This window comes from Apium graveolens, chromosome 2, assembly GCF_009905375.1.
Source record: "Apium graveolens cultivar Ventura chromosome 2, ASM990537v1, whole genome shotgun sequence".
In the NCBI taxonomy this organism is placed as follows: Eukaryota; Viridiplantae; Streptophyta; class Magnoliopsida; order Apiales; family Apiaceae; genus Apium; species Apium graveolens.
Window position 1 is genome coordinate 311392975 of NC_133648.1, and position 24588 is coordinate 311417562.

At 28.0% G+C, this 24588-nt stretch overlaps 1 long non-coding RNA gene across 50 annotated transcripts in view; it reads right to left on the reverse strand.

Annotated features, from left to right (window-relative positions):
- Positions 1-114: 114 nt before the first annotated feature.
- Positions 115-24588, reverse strand: part of LOC141708729 (uncharacterized) — a 47424-nt gene continuing 22950 nt past the window's right edge. For 44 of the 50 annotated variants that reach the window (XR_012569620.1, XR_012569652.1, XR_012569647.1 and 41 more), the window contains 2 exons: positions 20204-24284; positions 115-1054 (listed from right to left, as the gene is read on the reverse strand). This is a non-coding gene — a long non-coding RNA (uncharacterized LOC141708729). The remainder of the gene's footprint in view (positions 1055-20203; positions 24285-24588) is intronic. The other 6 variants (XR_012569646.1, XR_012569637.1, XR_012569624.1 and 3 more) reach the window with 6 other exon arrangements.

The following is a 24588-nucleotide window of genomic DNA, read 5'->3' on the forward strand; positions in this document are numbered from 1 at the left end:
GTGATATTTTGGGCATTTTTTTTACTGAAATAGTAATATTTTGGTCCATTTGTCAAAGAAGAGGGATTTATCATGAGCACGAATAAAAGATTCACAAATTCAAAAAGAATTGACTAACAAAATTCAGATTAATATACCATCACACAAAAAAAGTCGAGACTTATCTTTCTCATCATTTCCCCAGTTAAGTTTTACATCTTGCACAGTTTTAATATCTTCGCCAAACAACTCTGATAAAAATCAAACCAGAGACCATCGTCATCAGTTTTCCCCTTAGTTTTCCCCTTGCATGTACATAGAAAATATCTAGAATCCTTCATGACTCAATTTCTGAACTACGCACCCAGACTGTTGTATTAACTAATACAGGAAAGAGAAACATTACCGAGAAACATTACCGAGATAACCTACTGCAGAACGTCCTTATCTCAACTACAAAGTCTAATGAGTGGTAAATTTCAATAATATAGAGAAAGAGTATATGTATGTCACTACCGTTCTCGTCTATATATCTCTTCAAACACTAATGATCTAAAACGTACCTGACCAAAATTAAAAAACACTGGAACTGGTTGATAATAAGAAAGTAACAAATACCTACTCAAAACAAAACTAAATATGACCGCAGAAGTCCTCATTAGTCACTTTTTGGAAAAAAAATCTTTTTGGAAAAAAAATACTCGAGAGGAACCTATAATCTTTATAAACAGGACCTAGAAATACCAACAAAAAAGTGTCCACCGAAAACTAGCAGAAGTAACCAAGAGGTAGTCACTTTTTGGTATCTTTTGGTTCTCTTTTTAAGAAAGATGCTAGGTTTCTCTCAAGTGACATCCACAGGAAACTAGCAAAAGGCATAACATTGATAACGAAGATCAAGATAAGATTATCGCACAAATCTCTCTTTAGTCACCTTAAAAACTAATGTGTGTGCATAAATAAGTAACTGAGAGGCAGGGGAGAGAGATAGAGAGAGACCTCAACCATGCCACCCCACGTTGAAAGAGTCATAACTCTGTCTTTAGCATCGCCACCCCAGAGTGGTCAAATTCTACTACAAAAGAGCCAAAACATGCATTAATCATATTCGATAATGTCAGAAGTAAACTTTTAAACAAAATATGAGTATATTCACTAGGTAATCGTCAAACTAGAGACCATCCTCAATAGTATGTCTGTCGCACAAAATCATTTACACCTTAGCCATTTCTAACCATTCACACCAACTGTAATTTTAAATGATATTGGATGGAGATATGTTGATATCACGAGATAACCCACCGCAAACATCCACATCTCAACTCTAACCAGCTGTGATTGTGAATGATTAGTGAGTTTAGATTAAAATTTTAATTACAAATATTTATATGTTAGTTAACTGAGTAATCATACTCTCATAAACTATTGTATATTTAAGTAATAATTAATAAATGTAAAATTTAATCTTGCATACCACGGTCGATAAAACTTAGACATTTAAACAAACAAGATAAGAGCCACAAAGAGACGATAATGAAAATTTTAACTCAGCAACCAAAAACAAGATGTAGTGATGCAACAATGAATTATAATCAGCTAGACTCAAATGAAAAACTGAAACAAACCATCCCTCCCCGTGTAGAAAGAGTCAAGACTATGTATTTATCATTGGCACCCTCGTAGTGTCAGACATCTTGCATAAAGACAGAACATGCATTGATCATATTGGAGAATGCCACAAGTAAAAAGAAACTTATATACAAACCATGAAAATTGTCAAACCAGATGACTAATGCCACAAGTATAAGAAACTTCTAAAAACAAATTATATCCTATATATTATTGGTGTAAAGGATTTAAGATGGTACGGCTACGTAGTATTGCCGTCAAGTTAACACGGTCATTGAACTAAGTTTAAAAAATATAATAAGTTTCTCTTTTGGCAAGGTTTCAAAGACCGATCACAATCAACACTGGGAGAAGTATGAAAGATACAAAAATAAATTTTATACTCATTCACATTCATAGTTCTTATTATTTTTCTAATATGTAAATATTTAATATACAAATATAAGTAATCAACTAAATAAGTCAAGATCTAATATTAAATCAATACCGTAAATATAATAAAAAATAGATGATTTGAAAAAAAATCCAATATTAAGCAAAACTGATTAATTTATTGAAAAAGTATAGGCAAATATATGTTTAAAAAAATTAAAAATGGGAAAAAATTAAAATCCAAGTAATAATATGATAAAGGTAGACAAAACAAAATATATAATAGGTTTAAGTTAATTTATATGGTTTGATTCGTTTGGGTGGTGTAATAGTCATTTCATAAATTGTATTATTAAGTGAAGAGACAAAGGTTCAATTACTTACTACTCCCTCCGTCCCAATTTATCTGTCTTGTTTGACTTTTTACGGTCAAATTGACCCAATTTTGACCGAAAATTTCATATAGTATAATATCGAAAATATTTATAAAATTTATATCATTAGAAAGTATGTTTAATCTACTTTTATATGTATATTTTAATTTTTTTAAATAATAAAAGAATTAGTTTTTATTTACGATCAAAGTTGAGTCAATTTGACCATCAAAAATCAAACAAGACGGATAAATTGAGACGGAGGATTTATTACAATAATAACAATTTTTTAAAAGGGTCAAACACTTTAAATAAAATCATTTTTATAAAAAAAAGTATTATGTATCCCGTGCATTGCACAGGTACTGAAATGGGATGAATAATATTCACTCAACAATTATCAAATCAGAGACAATTCGTGGTAATATGTCCGCCGCATGAACATACCAAACCCACAAAATTGTACACACCTGATCAATTTCTGAACCATTAACTCCAACTATGATAATAAATAATATATGGAATGAGATACATTAGTAGCATGGGATAAAAGAAATACAGTAGATACGTAAGTTAAGATCAAAGCTATTCGCGGGATCGTTTTTTATATCGGATAACCCTAAAGAGGGAAGGCACACAGATATATAATAAACAATTATAATAAACAATTATATTCATGATTAAATCCAAAAATCAACATATTTCTTTTAAATGTCTACAACCTCATAACAATACTCATATTGTGATCTGTTCCATAAACATTCTACTAATATCATAATTTAGCAATCATAAATTCAGAATAATACCTTATAAGTATCCTAGATCACCTATGGTTGTCAACCTGTCTTGGCTCTCCTTCCCTTCTCGCTTCCTTGCTTCGGGATATAGCCTGACCTTGGGATCGCCTTGGGATATCCTCTAAAACACTTAATAAAATATTATATCTGTCTTAACAATTACTAAACATAGACATAGTATAATATTTACTTCGATCTCACAATATTTTCTTGTATAAAGATTGTAGAGTAAAGGGTTTAACTACTCATAGAAAATTTATAAACAGCCATTTCTATTAATGAAAACTTTCGATATCTCTTAATGATTTACAAGATGGCTTTTATAGAGTTTTCCCATCTCTGTTGATTCTACTAATTTCTATTTCTAAGATTCCCTTTTAATTTCCTCCGTTCTTTTTCTTTCCTCTTTTTCAAAAGCTGAATCCACTTTTTGTAATTTGTCTGCCATTCCACCTTCTTTTAGAGATAAAATTTCTGGTAAATGTCCTTGTCTTTTCTGCTGCTGTCTTTTTCTTCTAGTAACCTTTCTTCTTTGTTGCTGCTGTCTTTTTCTTTTTCCTGAAAATTATTGTTTTTTTACAGTCACCAAATATAATTTGGGCCGTAGTGTCATTTGTAGTATGTTTTAAGTCACCAATTCTCATTGGGCCGAAATATCATTTGTAATATGCTTTCAGTCACCAATTCTCATTGGGCCGAAATATCATTTGTAATATGCTTTCAGTCACCAATTCTCATTGGGCCGAAATATCATTTGTAATATCCATAGGTCACCAATTCTCATTGGGCCTATCAATTCATCGTTATTATTACATTGTTAGGTCACCAAATTTTATTGGGCCTAACTTTCATCAAATAGTATTACATTGTATTATATGGTTAGGTCACCCTTTCAGGGCCTAACAAATATCTATGCAAAGGGATCAAAACATCCTTCTTCTTTTGTTGCTATATTCTTTAGAGTTGCCACTGGTCTCCGTCTTTGGCCTGATAATAAATTCTGATAAATTTCCTTTGTCTTCTGAGCATGATTGTGCTTTAAATCTGATAATCTTGCAAGCATTTCGTTCAAAGCTGTAGTATCCCTGCTAATTATATCATTATTATAATAAATAGTTAGTATTTCTTCTGCTAATCCACCTTTACTTGTGCCAATGACACATGCCTTTCCTCCTCGTATCATATCTTCAAGTTTAGACTTCAATGTTGCTATGCCGATTGCTCTCTTGTTACACAACCAGTCGCCAAATTGCTCTATTGTACATGCCATGTCCGTCTTTAGGCTAGTATTTTCACCTTCTATAGTAGTATTCCTGCCATACTTAAATATTTGACAGAGTAATATGGGTTTTCCTGTTAAGTCAGTACAGGCATCAAAAACCTGTATACCATAAATTCCTCCTGGTCCGTATGAATTCGTGTAAGATTGAAGGCTTTGTGTTATAGTTGATGGTAGTTGTGCTATACTTGATAAGGTTTCATCTACCATTATTTTGTCAATAAATCCTAAGAGTAATAGGTTTTTTACTACAGTTGAATCTGCGTTTTCCCTACAGATATACCTTGGGTATTTTCCAAATTTCCCATTTCTCAGGATTGTAGTATTGGTTTTATAATCATAGTACTTTTGTATCTTTTCAAAGGACTCGGTATATTCTTTGGTAAAGGTTACACGATCTTTTAGGGTAATGGCGTTGATAGTATTATCTCGTATGGTTATTGTTTTGATAGTAGGAGTATTGGCTAATCTTGATACAAAGGTTTCTGGGGTTTTTTGAAGGTTGTTTAATATTCTGAGTTTTTCTTCTAAAGTAGTAGTAAGTTGGCTGATTTCTTCGTTAATAAAGTTTATCTGGTCATTCTTTTCCTTTATCTTCTGAATTACTTCTCCCACCTGTATCATAATACTGCTAATACTTTCCATTTTCCCTGCTAAGATAGTCTGCAAGAATATTTTTAGTACCTGATATATTTTTAATAATAAAATCATAACAACTAAAAAATGCTTGCCAATTTCTTCTTTTATTTAATTCTGGTAAAGGGTCAATTTTATTGAATATAAATGATCTTACTTGAGTATTATCTGTTCTTACAACAAATTTTGCAGGTAGTAAATGATAATGAAATCTTTTAATTCCTAATTTTACAGCTAATAGTTCCTTTTCATTAATATGATAATTCTTTTCATTGGGTTTCCACGTTCCAGCTGCATATCCACATATTAAAGGGTTTTCTTTATCAATATCATCTTTTTCAAAAGCTACTAATACTGCTCCCCATCCTATATCACTAGCATCTGTAAATAGTTCTAACTGATCACTATCTTTGGGTAATCGTAGTTTAGGTAAATTTTCTACCTTTGTTTTTAATGCTCTTATTGCATTTGTATGATCTTCCTTCCACTCAAAAGTTTTATTTTTCTTTATTAAATCTTGTAGTGGTTTTCTTAATTTTGGTAAATCTTTTATATAATCTGAAGCGTAATTTACTATTCCTAAGAATTGTTGTACTTCTTTTTTATTTTCTAAAATTTCTTTAAAATTCTTTATTTTTGTTGATATATGTTCTTGTAATTGAATTCCTTCAGAGTCTATAATATATCCTAAATATTCTATTTTGTGTTTAAATATTTCTGATTTCTTTTCTGATAATAATATTCCATGTTTTCTAAAAATCTGAATAAATATATCTAGATGTTTTGAATGATCTGTTAGATTATCACTAAATATTAATATATCATCTATATATACTAGAATAAAATCATTCATTTCTCTAAATATTTTATCCATTCTTCTTTGGAATATTTGTGGAGCTGTTCTTAATCCAAATGGTAGTACTATCCATTCATAATGTCCTTGTGGAACGCTAAATGCTGTTAAACATCTAGATTCCTTAGTTAATTTTATTTGCCAGTATCCACTTTTACAATCAAATTTACTAAACTATTTTTTATTACTCGTTTGGTTGATTAAATTTCTTTTATATGGTAAAAAATATCCATCAAATATAGTCTTTTTATTTAGTTCTCGATAATCTATTACCATTCTAGCTTTTCCTCATTTTACTTCATTATGATTTCTTACTAAAAACGCTGGACTACTATGCGGACTTTTACTTTCTTGTATTAGTCCTAAGTTTAATAATTCTTTTATTTGAACTCCTAACTCCTTTTGATCTGTTGAGCTATATCTTATTGGTCTGTTTCTAATTATATCATTAGGGTTTATTAGTTTTATTTCAGCATATATTTTTTCTTTTTCCCATAACTTCATTGGATGTTCTCCAAAATTTATTTCTAAGGCCTTTAAATATTTTTGTTTTAATAGTTCTAAATTCATTTTTCTTTCTGTTTTAATATTACTTATTTCTATTGATTTTACAGGTATTATTCTTTTTAATACTATCCATTTTTCGCAAGGTGTTAGCAAACTTATCCTATCTTGTTTTATTATTTCAGTTTTAAAAGAATCTAAAAAGTTATTTCCTAGTAACATTTGTTGTTTTATATTATTTTCTTGGTATATTATAGGTAACCTAAACCTTATTTTTCCTAATATAAATCTTACATTTTCTGCTATTATATCTATCTCTTTTTTATGGTTATTGAATCGTGTTACTATTATTCTATTTTTTGTACGTTTCCATTTGTGTTGAGTAAATACTTCTTCTTTAGCTAAACAAATATCTGCTCCGCTATCTATAAATATCTTTTGTTTTATATATTTCGTAGGTTTATATTCTACCTGTGCTTCAATATATATAGCTACCATTTTATTCTATTCAGTAGTTAAACTTTCATTATTACTATCATTTTCATTTATGTAATTTATTTCTTCTGGTTCTGTTTCACTTATATAGAATACTTCTTCATCATACCAGTTATTGTTATCTTCTCTTATATATTCTAGTTTCATTATTAATTCGGTGGTATCTATGTATTTTACTCCTTTTTGCTGTAATTTAGGACACTTATTTGCATAATGTCCCTTTTCATTACAATTCCAACATTTACAATCTGCTATTTTTGTTTTATTTCTTTTTCTAAACTTTCTCTTATATCTAAATCTCTTTCTATTTTCAGGAGTATTTCTATATTTATTAAATTTTCTTCTTTTAAATCTTCGATTAAATGGTTTATAAGGTCTATAGGTTTTATTTTGTTTTCTATAATATTCATTTTGATTATTATAATCTAGTTTCCTATATTTCCTATACTTCTTTCTAGTTTTATAATCTTGATTATCACATCCAAATATTAATTTTTTCTCCGTAAAATTACAGATTTCTCTTAATCCTTGTTTTTTATCCTTTTTAATTTTCTGTTGAATTCTATATTCTTCACATTTTCGAGTTAAATATGCTCTTAATAATCTAATTCTTTCTCCTAATGTATTTTCTTTAGGTTCTAGATTATTATATTCTTTAGTTATTTCGGTATTATAAGGTGAAGGTAGATGATCATAATACAGTTGTTGATATACTAAGCTTTCATTAGGTAAAAACTTAGCTTCATAAAAGAATTTAGTAAAACTTATAGTATATTCTGGTAATTTACTAATCCTACAACATTTCATATTATTTAGATACATTGTTATTTCTAATTTTCTTTCTACTGTTATATTTTCTTGAGCTACAAACCATCTTTCTCCTAGAAATTCTCTTTTTAATAATATATCAAATGCGTTTAACGTATCTTTCCAGCTTCTAGCATACGTTCTTACTTGTCCCTTTAATTCATAAATAATATTTTCTAACCAAAATGCTGCTTTTCCTATAATTGTTTTTGATATTAGTTCAAAAACATAATCCAGATCTTCTATATTTTTTGAATTCATTAAGGCTATATACATCCCTAAATTCCAGTCTTTTATTCTTCTACTTATTTCTTGATCGTCGTAGACATTATCTAAATTTAGAAAATATCCATTTATATTTATTCCTTGGTGTATTGATCCTATGAAATCTTGTACTTCATTTTGTTGTCCTATAGGTATATTTCCTGGCATTTTAATATTATTTTTAGTTATTATATGATCTTCTATTTCTTCTTCTGGGTATGCATCGTTATCTGATTCGGTTTCATAATTTATTTATTTATGTGAAGTTTCTCTTTCTTCAATATCACTTTCATCGCTTTTCTCTTCATTTGTTATTATTGCATTTACGGTTTTTCCGAGGGCTTCTAATATTTCTTTATTTTCTTTTATTACTATTTCCTTTTCCTCATTATCTGATTCCTCTAAGTAATTTAATCCTTCTTCTCCTAGATTACTATCTGATTTACTTGTATTACTGCTCTCATCTTGTTCTTTGTTCGTTTCTGAATTACTATCGTCAGACTTAATAATTTCCTTTTCTTTTAATTCTATTTTTAATTGATTAATCTCATTTTTTAAATTATCTATTTCTTTTAATACATTTATTACTTCTAACTTTGTTTCTTTTAATTCTTTCTTTTGGGTTTTATATTTTTTTTTATAAAATTTATATTTATTTAACCATTCTATATTAGTTTTAGTTTTTAATTTAGCATTTTCTTTTCTTAATTCTTTTAGTTCATCTTCTCTTATTTCTTGTTTTATAGGTTCATATTTTTGTCTTTCTTTTTCCAGTAACTCTTTTCCATGTTTTTTAAGAAATGTTATAGCACTATGTTCTGTTATAGACATTTTCCTAGAATTTTCCTGATTTATGAAGCTCTGCTAAACCATTTATTGTTCTTTTAACCCCTATAGTTATTTTCGGTTTTGATTTGCTTATATCCATTAATATAGGTTCTTTAGTTCTTCCTATTACTGTTATAGGTACTAGTTCTGGTTCTTCTGTTTCGTCTTTAATTATTTTCTTTTCTTTATTTTGTTCTAAACTATTTTGTATAATAGTTAACTTATCTTTGTTTAAAGATTGGGATTTCTGATATATTCCATAACGCTGTTATTTCTTCCTTAATTATCTTTCTACTAATTTCTTGATTTTCTTCCATCTTTTTTAATATAGCGTTTAAACTTTCCTTTATAAATATTTCGTTCCAAATATCTTTTATTTGGTTTTCAGTATTATTCATATTTATAGACTCATTTTCTCCATTCTCCTTTAATTATCCATATTTTTCTTTTCTTACCTTTTATTTTCTCTAATTCTTTTACTTCTTCCTCTAGTTTTTCTTTTTCTTTTAAGTATTGTAGTTCTTTTTCTTGAGACATAATTAATGTTTCTTTTATTATCCTATTAATAGTTTCTATTTCATCTTTCTTTTCATTTATTTCCTTTTCAGGGTTCATATTCTGTCTATAAATCTTAATTTATTCTGATCATTTATTTCTATTCCTTCATTGGTTATATTATATTTTATTTCATTTAAGAAATCCATTCCTAATAATAGTTGATAACTAACGTCATTTTCTATTACTCCTAGGCTTATATTATATTCTAAGTCAAAAATTTTTAATCTTAATTTTATACCTTTTGTTATTATTGTTTCTCTCGAACTATTTGGTTCAGTTATTATTTGAGGTTCTATTTCCTCACATTTGTTTGAGTCAACTTCAGTTATATGTATTTGACTTTTTGTTGCTCCGGTATTTATTTCTGTTATGACTTCTTTGGCAAATATTCCATTAAATATTATTGTTTTTATTCGTAATTTATCTGATTCGTAACACGGTAATTTTATTAAATCTAATTTTCTACTAGTCATACTCATTGATCTAACTAATTTTATAGGGTTGTGTTCTCTTCTAAAACTTAATCTAGATCCTTCTAATATTGGTTTAATTCTTTGCGTTGGAATTATTTGTCTATTACTAAAGTCTATTGTAAATTCTTCTGGGATTGTTATTTGAGATTCTTCTTTATGTTCAATTTTTTCTAATATATCATTATATAATTTTGGTACTATTATTCCTAATTCCGTTTGTTTCTTTACATGATGACTTCCAGTCATAGCATATACTATTTTAGTTTCTATACTAATTACTTTACTTCCCTTTTGCATTTTTATTCCATCTAATTTATAATATAATGTTAAAGATCTTTCTTTATTTTCATCTCTTAATGATATGCTAAAATCAGGTTGTATTATAAATTTTAATTTCTGATATATTAAGTTTCCTTTTACCACTGCTATTAATGAATCTTGTATATTTCCTATTATTCTATCGTCTAGTACATATATTTGTATATGAGTATCAATATTTTTCTGAAAATATGCTTTTATTGTAAATTCTATTGCTCCAAAATAAATATTTTTTAGTTTATTTGCTTCTTTTTGTTTTAATTTAGATAGTTCTCTTTTTATCAAACCATCTGTTATTAAATTTATTTTTGCTTTTCCATTTATTGTATCTATGTCTATTATATTTTCATGTTTTGAACTATATATCTAACTTCTTTATTTCTTTCAAAATATGATGTTTTGAATATTTTTTTTATTGTTAGTTCTTCTGTTTCACTTTGGATTTGATTATATATATCTGGTTTAAAACTTAGAGTTTGTGATGTTCCTTCTTCGTATTCATCCATTTGATAATATACATCTTGTGTTTCACTTGATTTCTCTAATGACATTTTTCAAACTGTATTATTATCCAGTTATATTACTTGATAAAATTATTCTTTTAAGTCCTTGAATTCTTAGTTTATTATTTCTAAATGTTATTATCATATTTCCAAGTTGTTGATAACATCTTATTATTTCATCTCTATTTTCTCTTGTCCATTCAATTTTATTTTTTCTTTCTTGCAATTTATCTAATTTTATTTCTAGTTTTTCTTGATTTTTTATTAATTCTTTTATTTTTCTATTATTTCTAGTTATTGCATTTGGATCTATCCAATTCATTTTTTAAATTTTTTGCCTTAAATCATTTATTAATTTATATTGTTCACTTAATACTTCTTTTAATTCTTTTATTTGAATATCTAAATTAGTTTCTTTAATAAATTTTTCTCGTTTTATTAAAAGTTTTTCTTCTTCTAGTCTTCTAATTTTTTCATCTCTCTCTTCCAACATTGTTCGTAACCTAACTATAATATCTAATTTTTCATTTATTATTTGCATACTTATTTTACAACTTTCAATATGTTGATTTATATCTTTATTAAAAGTAAAGTTTTTATCTGCTATTAGTTTAATACTTTCTAACTTATAATCTTCCATAAATATAATATTTATTTTATTTATATAAATATATTAATTGTCTATCTAGAAAATAGGCCGGAAAAATGAACAGTAAATTACTGTAGCAAATTTTCGGAATGAATAGTAACCGATGAATAGTAAAAGATGAATAGTAACCGATGAATAGTAAAAAATGAATAGTAATAGTAAAAATGAAATATGCAATTAAATGAGACCTCCAGCAAAATTACTAAAAAATAAGAATAAAAGTTATAAATCTAAAATAATAGCAAATCTATTAATTTATTTTATAGTAGAGAATAAAGAAACGAAACAAATGTGTAAGAAAAATCTATATAGACAATTAATATATTTATATAAATAAAATAAATATTATATTTATGGAAGATTATAAGTTAGAAAGTATTAAACTAATAGCAGATAAAAACTTTACTTTTAATAAAGATATAAATCAACATATTGAAAGTTGTAAAATAAGTATGCAAATAATAAATGAAAAATTAGATATTATAGTTAGGTTACGAACAATGTTGGAAGAGAGAGATGAAAAAATTAGAAGACTAGAAGAAGAAAAACTTTTAATAAAACGAGAAAAATTTATTAAAGAAACTAATTTAGAAATTCAAATAAAAAAATTAAAAGAAGTATTAACTGAACAATATAAATTAATAAATGATTTAAGGCAAAAAATTTAAAAAATGAATTGGATAGATCCAAATGCAATAACTAGAAATAATAGAAAAATAAAAGAATTAATAAAAAATCAAGAAAAACTAGAAATAGAATTAGATAAATTGCAAGAAAGAAAAAATAAAATTGAATGGACAAGAGAAAATAGGGATGAAATAATAAGATGTTATCAATAACTTGGAAATATGATAATAACATTTAGAAATAATAAACTAAGAATTCAAGGACTTAAAAGAATAATTTTATCAAGTAATATAACTGGATAATAATACAGTTTGAAAAATGTCATTAGAGAAATCAAGTGAAACACAAGATGTATATTATCAAATGGATGAATACGAAGAAGGAACATCACAAACTCTAAGTTTTAAACCAGATATATATAATCAAATCCAAAGTGAAACAGAAGAACTAACAATAAAAAAAATATTCAAAACATCATATTTTGAAAGAAATAAAGAAGTTAGATATATAGTTCAAAAACATGAAAATATAATAGACATAGATACAATAAATGGAAAAGTAAAAATAAATTTAATAACAGATGGTTTGATAAAAAGAGAACTATCTAAATTAAAACAAAAAGAAGCAAATAAACTAAAAAATATTTATTTTGGAGCAATAGAATTTACAATAAAAGCATATTTTCAAAAAAATATTGATACTCCTATACAAATATATGTACTAGACGATAGAATAATAGGAAATATACAAGATTCATTAATAGCAGTGGTAAAAGGAAACTTAATATATCAGAAATTAAAATTTATAATACAACCTGATTTTAGCATATCATTAAGAGATGAAAATAAAGAAAGATCTTTAACATTATATTATAAATTAGATGGAATAAAAATGCAAAAGGGAAGTAAAGTAATTAGTATAGAAACTAAAATATTATATGCTATGACTGGAAACCATCATGTAAAGAAACAAACGGAATTAGGAATAATAGTACCAAAATTATATAATGATATATTAGAAAAAATTGAACATAAAGAAGAATCTCAAATAACAATCCGAGAAGAATTTACAATAGACTTTAGTAATAGACAAATAATTCCAACACAAAGAATTAAACCAATATTAGAAGGATCTAGATTAAGTTTTAGAAGAGAACACAACCCTATAAAATTAGTTAGATCAATGAGTATGACCAGTAGAAAATTAGATTTAATAAAATTACCGTGTTACGAATCAGATAAATTACGAATAAAAACAATAATATTTAATGGAATATTTGCCAAAGAAGTCATAACAGAAATAAATACCGGAGCAACAAAAAGTCAAATACATATAACTGAAGTTGACTCAAACAAATGTGAGGAAATAGAACCTCAAATAATAACTGAACCAAATAGTTCGAGAGAAACAATAATAACAAAAGGTATAAAATTAAGATTAAAAATTTTAGACTTAGAATATAATATAAGCCTAGGAGTAATAGAAAATGACGTTAGTTATCAACTATTATTAGGAATGGATTTCTTAAATGAAATAAAATATAATATAACCAATGAAGGAATAGAAATAAATGATCAGAATAAATTAAGATTTATAGACAGAATATGAACCCTGAAAAGGAAATAAATGAAAAGAAAGATGAAATAGAAACTATTAATAGGATAATAAAAGAAACATTAATTATGTCTCAAGAAAAAGAACTACAATACTTAAAAGAAAAAGAAAAACTAGAGGAAGAAGTAAAAGAATTAGAGAAAATAAAAGGTAAGAAAAGAAAAATATGGATAATTAAAGGAGAATGGAGAAAACGAGTCTATAAATATGAATAATACTGAAAACCAAATAAAAGATATTTGGAACGAAATATTTATAAAGGAAAGTTTAAACGCTATATTAAAAAAGATGGAAGAAAATCAAGAAATTAGTAGAAAGATAATTAAGGAAGAAATAACAACGTTATGAAATATATCAGAAATCCCAATTTTTAAACAAATATTAGATAAGTTAACTATTATACAAAATAGTTTAGAACAAAATAAAGAAAAGAAAATAATTAAAGACGAAACAGAAGAACCAGAACTAGTACCTATAACAGTAATAGGAAGAACTAAAGAACCTATATTAATGGATATAAGCAAATCAAAACCGAAAATAACTATAGGGGTTAAAAGAACAATAGATGGTTTAGCAGAGCTTCATAAATCAGGAAAATTCTAGGAAAATGTCTATAACAGAACATAGTGCTATAACATTTCTTAAAAAACATGAAAAAGAGTTACTGGAAAAAGAAAGACAAAAATATGAACCTATAAAACAAGAAATAAGAGAAGATGAACTAAAAGAATTAAGAAAAGAAAATGCTAAATTAAAAACTAAAACTAATATAGAATGGTTAAATAAATATAAATTTTATAAAAAAAAATATAAAACCCAAAAGAAAGAATTAAAAAAAACAAAGTTAGAAGTAATAAATGTATTAAAAGAAATAGATAATTTAAAAAATGAGATTAATCAATTAAAAATAGAATTAAAAGAAAAGGAAATTATTAAGTCTGACGATAGTAATTCAGAAACGAACAAAGAACAAGATGAGAGCAGTAATACAAGTAAATCAGATAGTAATCTAGGAGAAGAAGGATTAAATTACTTAGAGGAATCAGATAATGAGGAAAAGGAAATAGTAATAAAAGAAAATAAAGAAATATTAGAAGCCCTCGGAAAAACCGTAAATGCAATAATAACAAATGAAGAGAAAAGCGATGAAAGTGATATTGAAGAAAGAGAAACTTCACATAAACAAACAAATTATGAAACCGAATCAGATAACGATGCATACCCAGAAGAAGAAATAGAAGATCATATAATAACTAAAAATAATATTAAAATGCCAGGAAATATACCTATAGGACAATAAAATGAAGTACAAGATTTCATAGGATCAATACACCAAGGAATAAATATAAATGGATATTTTCTAGATTTAGATAATGTCTACGACGATCAAGAAATAAGTAGAAGAATAAAAGACTGGAATTTAGGGATGTATATAGCCTTAATGAATTCAAAAAATATAGAAGATCTGGATTATGTTTTTGAACTAATATCAAAAACAATTATAGGAAAAGCAGCATTTTGGTTAGAAAATATTATTTATGAATTAAAGGGACAAGTAAGAACGTATGCTAGAAGCTGGAAAGATACGTTAAACGCATTTGATATATTATTAAAAAGAGAATTTCTAGGAGAAAGATGGTTTGTAGCTCAAGAAAATATAACAGTAGAAAGAAAATTAGAAATAACAATGTATCTAAATAATATGAAATGTTGTAGGATTAGTAAATTACCAGAATATACTATAAGTTTTACTAAATTCTTTTATGAAGCTAAGTTTTTACCTAATGAAAGCTTAGTATATCAACAACTGTATTATGATCATCTACCTTCACCTTATAATACCGAAATAACTAAAGAATATAATAATCTAGAACCTAAAGAAAATACATTAGGAGAAAGAATTAGATTATTAAGAGCATATTTAACTCGAAAATGTGAAGAATATAGAATTTAACAGAAAATTAAAAAGGATAAAAAACAAGGATTAAGAGAAATCTGTAATTTTACGGAGAAAAAATTAATATTTGGATGTGATAATCAAGATTATAAAACTAGAAAGAAGTATAGGAAATATAGGAAACTAGATTATAATAATCAAAATGAATATTATAGAAAACAAAATAAAACCTATAGACCTTATAAACCATTTAATCGAAGATTTAAAAGAAGAAAATTTAAAAAATATAGAAATACTCCTGAAAATAGAAAGAGATTTAGATATAAGAGAAAGTTTAGAAAAAAAAATAAAACAAAAATAGCAGATTGTAAATGTTGGAATTGTAATGAAAATGGACATTATGCAAATAAGTGTCCTAAATTACAGCAAAAAGGAGTAAAATACATAGATACCACCGAATTAATAATGAAACTAGAATATATAAGAGAAGATAACAATAACTGGTATGATGAAGAAGTATTCTATATAAGTGAAACAGAACCAGAAGAAATAAATTACATAAATGAAAATGATAGTAATAATGAAAGTTTAACTACTGAATAGAATAAAATGGTAGCTATATATATTGAAGCACAGGTAGAATATAAACCTACGAAATATATAAAATAAAAGATATTTATAGATAGCGGAGCAGATATTTGTTTAGCTAAAGAAGAAGTATTTACTCAACACAAATGGAAACGTACAAAAAATAGAATAATAGTAACAGGATTCAATAACCATAAAAAAGAGATAGATATAATAGCAGAAAATGTAAGATTTATATTAGGAAAAATAAGGTTTAGGTTACCTATAATATACCAAGAAAATAATATGAAACAACAAATGTTACTAGGAAATAACTTTTTAGATTCTTTTAAAACTCAAATAATAAAACAAGATAGGATAAGTTTGCTAACACCTTGCGAAAAATGGATAGTATTAAAAAGAATAATACCTGTAAAATCAATAGAAATAAGTAATATTAAAACAGAAAGAAAAATGAATTTAGAACTATTAAAACAAAAATATTTAAAGGCCTTAGAAATAAATTTTGGAGAACATCCAATGAAGTTATGGGAAAAAGAAAAAATATATGCTGAAATAAAACTAATAAACCCTAATGATATAATTAGAAACAGACCAATAAGATATAGCCCAACAGATCAAAAGGAGTTAGGAGTTCAAATAAAAGAATTATTAAACTTAGGACTAATACAAGAAAGTAAAAGTCCGCATAGTAGTCCAGCGTTTTTAGTAAGAAATCATAATGAAGTAAAAAGAGGAAAAGCTAGAATGGTAATAGATTATCGAGAACTAAATAAAAAGACTATATTTGATGGATATTTTTTACCATATAAAAGAAATTTAATCAACCAAACGAGTAATAAAAAATGGTTTAGTAAATTTGATTGTAAAAGTGGATACTGGCAAATAAAATTAACTAAGGAATCTAGATGTTTAACAGCATTTAGCGTTCCACAAGGACATTATGAATGGATAGTACTACCATTTGGATTAAGAACAGCTCCACAAATATTCCAAAGAAGAATGGATAAAATATTTAGAGAAATGAATGATTTTATTCTAGTATATATAGATGATATATTAATATTTAGTGATAATCTAACAGATCATTCAAAACATCTAGATATATTTATTCAGATTTTTAGAAAACATGGAATATTATTATCAGAAAAGAAATCAGAAATATTTAAACACAAAATAGAATATTTAGGATATATTATAGACTCTGAAGGAATTCAATTACAAGAACATATATCAACAAAAATAAAGAATTTTAAAGAAATTTTAGAAAATAAAAAAGAAGTACAACAATTCTTAGGAATAGTAAATTACGCTTCAGATTATATAAAAGATTTACCAAAATTAAGAAAACCACTACAATATTTAATAAAGAAAAATAAAACTTTTGAGTGGAAGGAAGATCATACAAATGCAATAAGAGCATTAAAAACAAAGGTAGAAAATTTACCTAAACTACGATTACCCAAAGATAGTGATCAGTTAGAACTATTTACAGATGCTAGTGATATAGGATGGGGAGCAGTATTAGTAGCTTTTGAAAAAGATGATATTGATAAAGAAAACCCTTTAATATGTGGATATGCAGCTGGAACGTGGAAACCCAATGAAAAGAATTATCATATTAATGAAAAGGAACTATTAGCTGTAAAATTAGGAATTAAAAGATTTCATTATCATTTACTACCTGCAAAATTTGTTGTAAGAACAGATAATACTCAAGTAAGATCATTTATATTCAATAAAATTGACCCTTTACCAGAATTAAATAAAAGAAGAAATTGGCAAGCATTTTTTAGTTGTTATGATTTTATTATTAAAAATATATCAGGTACTAAAAATATTCTTGCAGACTATCTTAGCAGGGAAAATGGAAAGTATTAGCAGTATTATGATACAGGTGGGAGAAGTAATTCAGAAGATAAAGGAAAAGAATGACCAGATAAACTTTATTAACGAAGAAATCAGCCAACTTACTACTACTTTAGAAGGAAAACTCAGAATATTAAACAACCTTCAAAAAACCCCAGAAACCTTTGTATCAAGATTAGCCAATACTCCTACTATCAAAACAATAACCATACCAGATAATACTATCAACGCCATTACCCTAAAAGATCGTGTAACCTTTACCAAAGAATATACCGAGTCCTTTGAAAAGATACAAAAGTACTATGATTATAAAACCAATACTACAATCATGAGAAATGGGAAATTTGGAAAATACCCAAGGTATATCTGTAGGGAAAACGCAGATTCAACTGTAGTAAAAAACCTATTACTCTTAGGATTTATTGACAAAATAATGGTAGATGAAACATTATCAAGTATAGCACAACTACCATCAACTATAACACAAAGCCTTCAATCTTACATGAATTCATACGGACCAGGAGGAATTTATGGTATACAGGTTTTTGATGCCTGTACTGACTTAACAGGAAAACCCATATTACTCTGTCAAATATTTAAGTATGGCAGGAATACTACTATAGAAGGTGAAAATACTAGCCTAAAGACGGACATGGCATGTACAATAGAGCAATTTGGCGACTGGTTGTGTAACAAGAGAGCAATCGGCATAGCAACATTGAAGTCTAAACTTGAAGATATGATACGAGGAGGAAAGGCATGTGTCATTGGCACAAGTAAAGGTGGATTAGCAGAAGAAATACTAACTATTTATTATAATAATGATATAATTAGCAGGGATACTACAGCTTTGAACGAAATGCTTGCAAGATTATCAGATTTAAAGCACAATCATGCTCAGAAGACAAAGGAAATTTATCAGAATTTATTATCAGGCCAAAGACGGAGACCAGTGGCAACTCTAAAGAATATAGCAACAAAAGAAGAAGGATGTTCTGATCCCTTTGCATAGATATTTGTTAGGCCCTGAAAGGGTGACCTAACCATATAATACAATGTAATACTATTTGATGAAAGTTAGGCCCAATAAAATTTGGTGACCTAACAATGTAATAATAACGATGAATTGATAGGCCCAATGAGAATTGGTGACCTATGAATATTACAAATGATATTTCGGCCCAATGAGAATTGGTGACTGAAAGCATATTACAAATGATATTTCGGCCTAATGAGAATTGGTGACTGAAAGCATATTACAAATGATATTTCGGCCCAATGAGAATTGGTGACTGAAAACATACTACAAATGACACTACGGCCCAAATTATATTGGTGACTGTAAAAAAACAATAATTTTCAGGAAAAAGAAAAAGACAGCAGCAACAAAGAAGAAAGGTTACTAGAAGAAAAAGACAGCAGCAGAAAAGACAAGGACATTTACCAGAAATTTTATCTCTAAAAGAAGGTGGAATGGCAGACAAATTACAGAAAGTGGATTCAGCTTTTGAAAAAGAGGAAAGAAAAAGAACGGAGGAAATTAAAAGGGAATCTTAGAAATAGAAATTAGTAGAATCAACAGAGATGGGAAAACTCTATAAAAGCCATCTTGTAAATCATTAAGAGATATCGAAAGTTTTCATTAATAGAAATGGCTGTTTATAAATTTTCTATGAGTAGCTAAACCCTTTACTCTACAATCTCTATACAAGAAAATATTGTGAGATCGAAGTAAATATTATACTATGTCTATGTTTAGTAATTGTTAAGACAGATATAATATTTTATTAAGTGTTTTAGAGGATATCCCAAGGCGATCCCAAGGTCAGGCTATATCCCGAAGCAAGGAAACGAGAAGGGAAGGAGAGCCAAGACAGGTTGACAGCCATAGGTGATCTAGGATACTTATAAGGTATTATTCTGAATTTATGATTGCTAAATTATGATATTAGTAGAATGTTTATGGAACAGATCACAATATGAGTATTGTTATGAGGTTGTAGACATTTAAAAGAAATATGTTGATTTTTGGATTTAATCATGAATATAATTGTTTATTATAATTGTTTATTATATATCTGTGTGCCTTCCCTCTTTAGGGTTATCAGATATAAAAAACGATCCCCGCGAATCTGGTATCTTGCATATCATGGTCGATAAAGCTGAGAGAATTAATTGTCTGTAGAGCAATCATATTTAAACAAGAACGAAATCACAAAGATACAACAATGAAAAAATTAAATTAGCAACAAGAAACAAGTCAATTCATGAATTTAGAATTTTCACTGACCTCTGGTGTGCACCTAGATTTTGAGAAACTTCGGCAGACAACAAAATCATCTTTAAATCGTTGCTCCCAGAAACATGCACCCTGTGACTTTTGTGCAAATCTTTTTGGAGCTTGCAGACAGCACAATATATGTTACAAGTACATAATCACATTAAGTGATATATGCATAATATATGGTAAACACACAAAGTAGTTTTTGGTCGACAAGTTACCAAGAATAAGTAATAACCATACCCCACCAACTTTAGGAAGACAAAAATTGTTTCAAGGGAGAGTAGTTGCAGGCCAAGGGCACTCGAACTGAGACCAAGTAATTTTTTTATCCAAAAAACATGTTAAACAGACAAGAAACAGAACCTCAAAGAAGAAAGGGTTTGTCATGATTCTCGAGCAGAAAAAAAGATAAACAAACTCAAAAAAGCAACGACTAACAAAGATTCAGATAAATCTACCAGCGCACAGTGAAATAGTCAAGACTTGTATTTCACATCATCACCCCAGTTAAGTTTTACATCTTGCATGTAAGCTAAAACACATGCATTCATCATATTATTGATGTCAGGCGTAAAACAGAACTTTTTATACATAGTTTCTATATCTTCACCAAAAAACTGAGAATAAATCAAAAGAGAGTCCATCCTCAGCAGTTCACCCCTTGCATGTACATAACAAACCATTAAAATCCTTCACGCCACACTATCTTAACCACTCACGCAAACTGTTGTATTAACTAAATTGAAAGAGAAAAATTACCGAGATAACCTATTGTAGAACGTCCATATCTTAACTACAAAGTCTAACGAGCAGTAATTTCCATAATACACGGATAGAGAATACATCACTACCATACCTGTCCTCCTCGTCTCATCTCGTCTCTATCTTTTTAATATGCATATATGATAAGAAAAACGAACCTGATCAAAATTAGTATTTGATCAGAAAACACTGAAAGTGTTTGATATGAAAATAGTAACAAATAACTATCCAAAATGAAACCAAATATGGACACAAGTCCTCATTAGTCACTTTTTAAGAAAAATATACTCGATGATAACCTAGAATCTTTATTGACAGTCACCAAAAAATACCAACAGAAATGTGTCAAGTGAAAATTAACAGAAGTAAACATGAGGCACGAAAATGAAGATCAAGATAGGATTACACACAAATCCTCACTAGTCACTTTTTGAACAAAATTACTTGATGAAAAAAAACTAGAATCTACATCAAAAATAGCACAAAAAAATACCAACTAAATAGGATCCATAGAAAATAAGCAGCGCGGTTGTTCGTATTTCCCTTGTTGTGTTGCATTTTGTGTAGGCATGATAACTAGATCAAAATAATATTACTGCACAATATCTCCTTTTTAGTCACCTTCCGGACATAATTACTTAAGGGAAACCTAGAGTCTTTATCAATAACAGCACCAAAAAATACCAACAATAATCAACCGAAAACTAGCACTAGGAACGATAATGAAGATCAAAACAAGATTACCGCACAAATCCTCCTCATTAACACTTCTCCGACAAAATTACTTCAAAATTACTCCAGAGAAGTATAGAATCTTTAACACCACCACCAAATAGAAAAAGCAACAGTAAAGTATCAACTGAAAACTAGCCGGAAAGTTAAATCAGGCATAAGAATGAAACTCAACATAAATCTACCATCATAATAATAACAATCTTGAAGTAGCCACGAATTATCTTCATCCCGCAACATCTATTACAAGTTTACGACATACATATCTTCACCTAAATTAAAAAGAAAAATAATGAAGAAAAGGAACCATTGACCTGCTTATGAGAGAGATATAGATAGCATCCTCATAATTATTCAGCCTGCACTTATGCACCTACAACTACTGTCTACAAATATAGTGGTGGGGGGAGAGAGTTGATGATCATCATACCCATCCAGTGTAATCCACCATATATTAAAGTAATTGATGTCAGTGAGAGAGGGGAAAGGGGGAGAGAAGGGGGAGAAAGAGATTGAGAAAACTCTGCCATCACACATCAAAAGAGTCATGACTCTCTCTCTCTAAATTGTTGTTCCTCTCTAAATTGTTGCTCCGGGAAAGATGCACCTAGTGACTTTTGCAATATTTATGGAGTTTGCAGACAAGTTTAGACAACCTATGTTACAAGAACATATTCGCATAGTCATATATGCATAATACATGGTAAAGCCCACAAGGTAGTTTCTGGTACACTAGTTACACTCGCCAACAATTAATAATAACCATACTTCCACAACCCAGATAAAAGTTGTGTGATGGGACAATTTTGGATACCAACGTCAGATGAGAATAAAGGGTAAAGAATGAGCTCGAAAAAAGATAAAAGGAATTCAAAAAACAAAAACTAACAAAGATTCAGATTATACCAGCTCATCTTGAAAGAGTAAGGACTTGTATTTATCATCTTCACCCAGTTAAGTTTTACATCTTGCATAAGCAAAAACACGTGTAAGTTTCATCATATTCATTGATGACCGTAAAAAAGAGTTTTGACATAGTTTCTATATCTTCACCAAACAATCTACACTATACTAAAAAACAAAATACGCTGATGTCATGTTTGCTAATGTGTCAACCTCTCATTAAATCGATGACATCATCAAATCTTATATGTCAAACTCACATTAATTTGATGAGGTCATCTTCCACTAACATTTCTCCTAATTAATTTTACTTTCAATCCTCTCTTTCATTAATTCTCCACTCATTCTCTCTCTTCCCCATTTTTCTTTTCATTTCCTTTCCTCCTTTTTATGGCCTTCAATTACTTTTTTACTAATTTAATTTTTTATCAAATTATTTTATATTTAATTAAAAATTAATAAATAAAATATTATAAATTGTGTCATACTATTTTCTTGTGTTACATCGTAAACACAACATAGTATATATTGAAATTAAACTATCTCAAAATATATTTTTATAAAAAAATTATATAACCGTGCATATGATCGGGAACTAATCTAGTTCTAGTTGAGAATAAATTAAAACCAGAGACATCCTCACTAGTTCTCCTATTGCATGTACATAGCAAACCTTTATAAATCTTAATGCCACTTTTTCCGAACCACTCACGTTACCTGTTGTATAGACTAATACAAGAAAGAGAAACATTGCCAAGATGACGTACTGTAAAACATCCATATCTCAATTACAAAGTCTAAGTAGATGTAAAAACAACAGATAGAGAATACATCACTACCTTACTCATCCTCCTTGTCTCGTCACTTTTCTTAATGTAGATGATGATCTAAAATGTACCTGATCAAAAGACTGATTGATACAACAAGAGTAACAAGTAACAAGTACATACTCAAAACAAAACCAAACATGACAGCACAAGTCCTCATAAGCCCCTGTTCAGAAAAAGTTACTCAAGATGAACCTAGATCATTAATGCCACAGAAAATACCAACAGAAAAGTGTCAACTGAAAACTAGCAGAAGCAAACATAAGGCACAACAATGAAGATTAAAATAATATTACCACACAAATCCTCAGTAGTCGCTTCTTTGTCAGAATTATTCGACCTAGGATCTTCATCAAATACAGCAACAGAGGATACCAATAGAATAGCATCCAGAGACACTAGCAATATGCATGAATATGAAGATCAAAATAAAATTGGACAAAATCTCCTTTTATTCACCTTTCAGACATAATTACTCGAGACAAACTCAAAGTCTTCATCAACAACAGCACCAACAGATAGAAATAATCAACTGAAAACTAGCACTAGCATCAGGCACATAATGAAGATCAAAATAAAATTACCGCACAAATCCTCCTCGTTAACACTTTTCGGACAAAATTACACCAGGGAATCATAGATAATCATCAACTCAAAACTAGCACAAATTTAACATTGGGCACAAAAAATTAAACTCAAAATAAGTTTACCATAACAATCTTAAGAAGCCACAAATTGTCTTCGCCATCATCTTTGTGTATAAATACATCTAGTTCCCGCCAAAATAATTTCTCTCATCATCATTTTCACTTCCGCAATCAATAACGTCCAGCAACATCTAATTACAATATAGATATCTTTACCTAAATTTACAAGAAAAATAACCATTAACCTCCTTATGATAGAGATAAAGCTATAGATAGCTTTCTATGTAAAATCATTTCAGCCTATAGCTACTATACATATAGATGGATAGAAGAAAGAGGGATCTCATACTACAAATTCAGGTGTACATATATTAGTAACCGAGGTTAGTGAGAGAGAGACTGTTTTGAGAGAGAGAGGGAGAAGGGGGGGGGGAGAAATCACTGGTTAGTCGATAAATTAGAATTATTGTATACTCAAGTAATTTAAACAATAATGTACATTTTGATTGAGCTTAAAATC